This window comes from Moschus berezovskii, chromosome 10, assembly GCF_049115385.1.
Source record: "Moschus berezovskii isolate FMDL1 chromosome 10, NW_MosBer_1.0, whole genome shotgun sequence".
NCBI classification, from domain to species: domain Eukaryota; kingdom Metazoa; phylum Chordata; class Mammalia; order Artiodactyla; family Moschidae; genus Moschus; species Moschus berezovskii.
In genome coordinates this window covers 86,922,877-86,930,698 of record NC_142469.1, presented here as the reverse complement: position 1 = coordinate 86,930,698, position 7,822 = coordinate 86,922,877, and the positions used below count along the sequence as shown (strand labels likewise).

General features: G+C 37.8%; 1 pseudogene; it reads right to left on the bottom strand.

Moving 5' to 3' along the window:
- Positions 1–504: 504 nt before the first annotated feature.
- On the bottom strand, positions 505–1,399 carry LOC129561141 (protein FRG1 pseudogene; annotated as a pseudogene).
- Positions 1,400–7,822: the final 6,423 nt, after the last annotated feature.

Here is a 7,822-nt window from a genome sequence, read left to right as displayed (position 1 = left end):
TTTATACCAAAAGTTGTTTTTGTTTGTTTGGTTTATTTTATCAGCAGCTCCAAATGAGTATGCTAAATTTAATCTAGCTACTGTTTAAACTCAAAATGCTACTTATAATCTATAAAATTGCACTGTTAATTTATGTATTTCTATTTTGACATGTGGCCATTGATTTAGGTTGAAATCTTTGCCAAAATTAATGAGTTGTATCTGTGAGCCTCAGATCATTTTTCTGGTTTCCCCAAATGAACCTGAATCTCAGATCTTACCTTCCCATTTCAGCTAGACCCAACAAACTTTTTCCCTTATAATCAAGGCAAAAATCATGCTTTGAGCAAGAACTGTCTCCAGTGGAGCTCAAGAGAACTTTTAATCCACTCCTGTTGGACACTGCTTGGTCTTCAGTCTTTTTCATCACACTAACATAGAGAATGATACAAAGTCATATTCTAAAATGGCTAGATTTACTCTTCAAACTTAGCTGAAATAGTCACTGACTTTTTTTTTTTTTCAGTAAAAACACTGGTTTTATTATTTAAAAAAAAACAAAAGAAGAAGACAGAAACAAAAGTCCTGGTCATTTGCAGTATCTATCAGCTTTCAATTTGGCTCTCCTGTCCAGAAGTGTTTCATGCAAGAATCCATCTTTCCGGGCCTTTTTCAGAATTTTACTGTCTTCTTTACTTATTTTAAGCTTGTGGTCTTGGAAGCTCTGGAATTTTTTTACGTAATTGATTTCACACTGTTTGACATTTCCTTTGTCTTCTTCTGGAATATCATCCTTTTTCTTGGTTTCTCTTTTGGCACAGGATCTGATCTTTATCATTTCTTCTTCTCCTGCCGTTTAACTTTTTGCTTCTACATCACCTGCTTCATTGCATCTAATGAAACAGCTATTGGAGGCCAGTAAAGCCATTTTCCCATCTTGAAAGACGGGTTCCCACTGCTCTCTAGGTCCAATTGCATCTGAACGCCCAACAAGTCCGTCTGAATTTATATCAAGGTATTTTCCATAGCCAGATTTCAGGGCAATTCTGGAATCAGACAATTTGACAGCTGTAAACTGCTCTGGAGGACTAGGGCCCTCATCAACTTCTTTATGTGGAGCTCCCAGTGTAAAAAGTCCATTGTCAAGTGCATGGATGTAGGTTCCTTTATCCATTTCAATTGCTATGGTTCCTGAAATCTCACCAAAGTTCGTTACTGTCCACCAGATTCCAACAATATCAAGCTGAGTTTCTTCATCTTCTTCTCTTTTTCTCTTCTTCCCTTTGCTCTTTTTCTTCTTAGTCTTGGCCTTGGTTCCCTTGAGCACAAGCTTGGTGGACTTCACATAGGAGTATTCGGCCATGGTCGAGGCAAAGCATGGGAACTGGAGCAGGAGCAGGCGACAGAGGCACACAATTGGAGACGGGGCTCGAGCTCCCCTGAAACGTACGAGCCACCGGTTTGCCCCCGGTCCCCGGCCTTTTTTCCAGTCACTGACTTTTAAAGGAGACATTACCTCTGTGGTGAATCATGATAAAAGCAGTCAAGATAATATAAAATTATTTTTCATAATGTTTTGTTTCTAACTCTCAGAGCTATATTAATGAAAAAATCTGGAATTTCTTACATTTAATTATTAGTAAATCAACATTTGCTAAATTTAATGTATATGGAACTCAGTGGGAGGTATTATTTGATATTTCATAGACAGTGGAGTGATAATCCCAGACTAAAAGACCAGTTTTCCTTTGTGTGCTCATATTTCTAGCCAGTTTTCAAATATATTAATCCAGTTTTGAACAGTATAATAAAGTTTCTTTTTTTAGATCTAACTGAAAGGGATAATAAACATAAAACATTTATTAATGATGCAGCCTGGCACATAGTAGGTATTCAATCAATTGTAACAAAAGTATTACATGTTATTTTTGTAGTATTCTTTTGTCATCAAAACAGTTTCCAGTTCCTGTCATTAAGTAAAGAATTAGTAGTTAGTAGTTTAGTCACTAAGTCGTGTCCGACTCTTGTGACTCCATGGACTGTAGCCTGCCAGGCTCCTCTGTCCATGGGATTCTCCAGAATACTGGAGTGGGTTGCCATTGGATACTATGTTTTCATGAATTAGTTTTTCAGTTATTTTTTGTGCAGAAGAGAGAAGAAATCTAAGTTTATTCCTGAAAAGATAAGCTTCTTTTTTTCAAATCAAACTTAATCCTAAATTTCTGCCTAACATTATAGGCAATTTATTATATTTGTGCCATATTGGGCTTCCCTGGTGGCTCAGTCAGAAAAGAATACACTTGCAACGCGGGAGACCTGGGTTTGATCCCCTAGTTGGGAAGATCCCCTGGAGAAAGAAATGGCAACCCACTCCATTATCCTTGTCTGGAAAATCCCATGGACAGAGGAGCCTGGTGGGCTACAGTCCAAGGGGTCACAAAGAGTCAGACAGGACTTAGCAACTAAATCACCACCACCAATAGAGATCATATCAAAATATGAATTTTAGAATTTTAATCAATAACTCAATCTGAGAATCAAATAATGAAAAGATATTTTTATATTTTAAACTCAGTTTAAATTTGAACCATGTGTATTTACATATAATTACAGAGTTCAAAACTCACACTTAAATTTATGTAATATATAGTTTATCAGTGTAAGCCAAAATACTAATCTTAGCATATCATTATTTAACACATGAACATTAAGGAAAATATATAATGCAAGTAATTACAAGTTTCACAATATAGACAAGGTGAAATGCAACCAAACAAGAAAATGACATGATATGGTAGTGGTTGGTGGTTTAGTTGCTAAAGTGTGTCCAACTCCTGTGACCCCATGGACTGTAGCTGGCCAGGCTCCTCTGTGCGTGGAATTCTCCAGGCAAGAATGCTGGAGTGGGTTGCCAGTCCCTTCTCCAGAGGATTTTCCTGACTCCAGGATCAAACTTGGGTCTCCTGCATTGCAGGAGGACTCTTTAGTGACTGAATCACCAGGGAAACACTGATTTTTATTTGTCCTACAGTGTTAGAGAAATGGAAGCTAGCATAAATGAAAAAAGCATTGCATTTGGAGTGAAAATGAATTTGGACCTCTGCCAAGGTTAGATATTAGAGCAGGAGATGGTTCATGGGGATGTTAGAGCAGGATTGTGTCATGAATCCCATGAATATGCATCATACCTGCTATCTAAAAAGTTTAAACATTTAATTTTGATAAAATTCGAATTATAGCAACACTTACTTTCCACACATGGTGGATGATAGATGAGACAATGCCTTAAAAATTGCAAAATCTCAGGCAAATGTTTGTTACTTTTTGAATTTTTTTCCATGTGATTTTAATTGTTTTCAGAATTCTGGTTTTTGGGTGTTGGGAAAAAAATATCCAATAACTCCATATTTGATGATGTTAGAAAACACTTATGATATTGAACCATAATAAATAAAAAGGAAACTAAGTGTGGTAAAATCCTGGCCACTATAAGAACACGAAGATAAGACCTCAGGTAAAGTTGACAGAGGTCAGAGTTCTTCAAAGTAAGTAGAAACCTCCATAGCCTAAACCAATGACCATGTTTGTTTGGGACAATTCGGGAGGGGTAGACTAGATGATTTCTCAAGCACCCCTGAATCCCATTGGCATCATGTTCTAGAAGGGGAGACTAGACTGAATAAAAAATGTGAAAACCTGGCACCTTGGCAAGACACAGTCTACTGGTATGGCTGTGCTAGTAGAGAAACTCCAGTGTGTGAGAGTCATATAATTGTCACTTTTCATCAAGCAAAATTAAGACAAATCATGTGCACACACATGTTTTTTGTAATACGAATTTTTTATCTTGAGCTATGGAATCTTCCAGGATACCCGCTAAAAACAAAACAAACAAACGAACAAAAGCCACAGCAACTGAAAGCCAAAGAAAGCTGAGCAGAGACATCACTAACCACACACTTCACAGAGACAGGTTTCATAATTTGAATCCAGACAAGTTCCAGACTAGTAGACAAAAACACTGACAGTGCTCAGAAGAGCAAAACGATTCATAGTTGCTTGAGTGCCTAATTTCCAACTAAAATGTGTTAGTTTTGAAAAAAGTTATATGAAACAAAAACCAATTTAAAGTGACCAGAGGTTCAATTTAACAGCTGTAAACTTCAAAACAGTACTAAAAGTATACTCAAGCAATGAAAGGAAATTTGTTCAAATAATTAAAGAAAAATATACTAATGAGTAAACCTTAAGGGATACCAAGAGAAAAAGTAAAACTATTTTTAAAAACTAAAAAGGTATTGCAAGGATATCAAACCAACCAATCCTAAAGGAAATCTGTCCTAAATATTCATTGGAAGGACTGATGCTGAAGCTCCAATATTTTGTAACCTGATGCGAAGAACTGGCTCATTAGAAAAGACCCTGATGCTGGGAAAGACTGAAGGCAGGAGGAGAAGGAAATGACAGAGGATGAGATGGTTGGATGGCATCACCAACGCAGTGGACGTGAGTTTAAGCAAGCTCTGGAAGTTGGTGATGGGCAGGGAGGCCTGGCATGCTACAGTTCATGTGGTTGCAAAGAGTTGGACAAGACTGAGTGACTGAACTGAACTGACTGAGATCTGAAAAGTACAATAACCAAAGTAAAAAAATAACAGTAAACTCAACTGTAGATTTTAATTAACACAGAAAAAAAAATTAGTGTACTTGAAGATAGGTCAATACAAATTATCCTGTCTGAAAAATAGAAAAGAAGGCAATACTGAAGAAAATGAAAAGATTTTGTGACAATATCAAGTGGTATAGTGAGTGAAAAGTGAAGTGAAGTCACTCAGTCGTGTCCGACTCTTTGCGACCCTATGGACTGTAGCCTACCAGGCTTCTCTGTCCAGGGGATTCTCCAGGCAAGGATACTGGAGTGGGTTACCATTTCCTTCTCCAGGGGATCTTCCCAACCCAGGGATTGAACCCTGGGTCTACCGCATTGGAGGCAGACGCTTTAATCTCTGAACCACCGGGGAAGCATACCAGTAATTAGAGTTCCAGAAGGAAAAGATTGAAGAAATGGGCAGAGAAAAACATTTAAGGAAATAATGGCTTACATTTTTCTAAATTTGTTGAAAAAACATAAAATTACAAATCCTAGAGGCTGACTGTATGAAACAGCCAAGAAATGAAAGTAGAATGAAGAAAAGAAAATCATACGTAGGCACTTCAGATTCAAACTAATGAAAGTCAAAATTAAATAGAAAATTTGTAAACAGCAAGAGAAAAATGAAATGTTACCTAGAGAGAGATAATAGTATAATTAGTGTTTGACCTTTCATCAGTGGAACAATGGAGGCTAGAAATTAATGGGATGGTATATTCAAGTTGCTGAAAGAAACATTATTATTCAAGATATCTGTAGTCCAAGAAGTTATCTTTTGAAACTAAAGCTAGATTAAAGACAGTTTTTTATTAAAATAATTGAATGAAATGAATGCTAGCAGAACTACACTATTTAAAATGCAATTGAGGGACTTCCCTGATGGTACAGTGGCTAAGATTCTACATTCCCGGTGCAGAGGGCCTGAGTTTGATCCCTGGTCAAGAAACTAGATCCCGAATGCTGCAACCAAAAATCCCACATGCCACAAGCAAGATAGATTTTATGTGCTGCCACTAAGCCCAGAAGCAGCCAAATGAATACATTAAAAAAACAAATGAGGTATACAATTCATTCTGGATTAAGGAGAAGTAGGTAGGGGTCTGGGACTTCAAAGGAATGCAAGGTAAGTTTCAGGAAGATGAAAAGAGTTAGTGTTTGGTAAATAAATGTTGGCTCAGCCATCTAGAGACAATGGAACACGGAGAGGACTTTGAACAAAAGGGCCTTCCTAGGTTTCTCCCTGCTACCATACCAAGTTCATAGTTTACTATAGTTATCTATGGTAATAGATAACTGGAACAAGCCTTCTATTTTAAATTCTTTCAGGCAGTAAAAGGAAATTTCAAACCTTCCTGAATCTTTGAAGCCTTGGTTGATTTAAGGTTGAAATAATCCACATGCCAGAGTGACATATCTTGGGTTGGCCAAACCTAAACCCTATCATCTAACAACAAAACTGAACTTGAATTCAAACAGAACGTAGCTGCCAATTCCCCTAAATATTTACAAATCAAACCTTTTGGCAATTAAACAAATATTTGGAAATGAAATTAACCCATTGGCCAAAGAAGGAATCAAAAGAAGAGTTAGAAAATATTTTGAGATGAATGATAATAAATGCACAATATTGCAAAATTTGTGGAATGAAACCAAAGCAGTGTTAAAGGAAAATGTATAGAATTCAATGCTTACATTAAAAAAGAAAGATCTAAAATTAATGATATAAGCTTTTAACATAAGAAGCTAAAGTTATGTACTAAGTAGAATGAATGAAACAAAGATCAGAAATCAATGAAACAAAATAGAGGAATAAGGTAAATAAGTAAAGCAAGACTGAGGCTTTTAGAACATTTTGATAAAACTGATAAAACTCTAGCTAATCTGAACACTAAAGGAAGAGAAAGCACACAAATTATCAATGTCAGGAATGAAAGAGATGAAAGAGAATGTGGCTGAACTCAAGTTGCTGTGCTTGACACACAGTGAAGCCAAACAAACAGAAACACTGGAGCCTGGAGCAGAGAAAGAGAGCCAAGGAAGGTAAATGAGTGGCTCCTGCTCAAAAAAAAAAAAAAAACAACAAACCCCTAAAGTCAACAGAGGATGAGATGGTTGGATGGCATCACCGACTCAATGGACATGAGTTTGAGTAAGCTCTGGGAGTTGATGATGGATAGGGAAGCCTGGCATGCTGCAGTCCACGGGGTCTTAAAGAGTCAGACATGACTGAGTGACTGAACTGAAATGAACTGAAACTCCCCAGTGGTTTTCAGGAAGAGTTTTTATAAGCAAAATTGGGAGTGAGAACTATAGGGTATGTTACTTCCTTCTGAGTGGCTGGTGGTGAGGTAATAGGGTGGTGTTCTAGGAATCTTGTGCTCAGCCTGAAGTTACCATCCTCCACCTGGGTGGGGACCTTAGTTCCCATAGAAGAACTTAGAGATATGTATCAAATTGTCCTGTTTATCCCTTGAGGAGGAATCAGGACCCTGATCCATGCTGCACTATTGTTTCTTGATTGCTCTTTCATTGTTTCTACATTCCTTTCCTTCCCTGATTACTAACTGAATCCACACTTTGGAACTCTCGGAAGGTGTAGGAGGCTGAAAAACTTTATCCCACAAACAAGAAATGGGGACATGGAAAAGTTTTTGCACCCAGGAAGATCCCACACAGTCCTTCTTGGTTTCAAGAGGATTCTGCTGCTGCTGCTGCTGAGTCACTTCAGTCGTGTCCGACTCTGTGTGACCCCATAGACGGAAGCCCACCAGGCTCCCCCATCCCTGGGATTCTCCAGGCAAGAACACTGGAGTGGGTTGCCATTTCCTTCTCCAATCTGTGAAAGTGAAAAGTGAAAGTGAAGTCTCTCAGTCATGTCCGACCCTCAGCGACCCCACGGACTGCAGCCTACCAGCAAGAGGATTCTACAGATACCAAAAGGATAAAATTATGTAAAACTTTATCGAAATAGGTTTAATACTTTAGTTAAAGGAACAAGTTCCTTGAGAAAAAAAAAAAATGTCAAAATTTGCCTCAAGAAGAAACAGAAAATCTGAATAGCCCAAATGTTGGATTAATAATCAAAACACTTTCTATAAAGAAAAGCCTAGATGGCTTGATTGGTGTTTGCAAGCTGTCGTTTCAGATGTGTCTGACTCTTTGTGACCCCATGGACTGTAGCCCCACAGGCTC